Raw genomic sequence first — 385 nt, forward strand, 5'->3', positions numbered from 1 at the left:
CTTCCCGCGTTTTGTATTTTTTAAATTTAGCCAATCACAGCGCAGAGTGACGTCATTCCGTGCTCTGCAACAGAGCGCGTTCTGAGTGGCAAGACAAGCCGAAGGGAGCGGTTAGGTAAGAGCGCCACCTGGTGGCAAAGGGATAAATTGCAGCATTAGTGATTTGTCAAAAAGATGAGCAGACTGGATGTCTGTCCACCCTGCAGAAAGAAAAAGAATCCAGGAGAAGAATCCGCACGTTTTTTTATTAACAGTGGATTAGTTCCACACAGATTGGCTCCATTTAGTGGGGCTAATCTTCATGGGGATCTGCAGGCATATCTAGGGTGGCCACTTCCAGAGCCCGAAAAAGAAGGACATCGTACTGGGGACAGTGGCGCACAGT

The sequence above is a fragment of the Bufo gargarizans genome, chromosome 2, assembly GCF_014858855.1.
Source record: "Bufo gargarizans isolate SCDJY-AF-19 chromosome 2, ASM1485885v1, whole genome shotgun sequence".
NCBI lineage: Eukaryota > Metazoa > Chordata > Amphibia > Anura > Bufonidae > Bufo > Bufo gargarizans.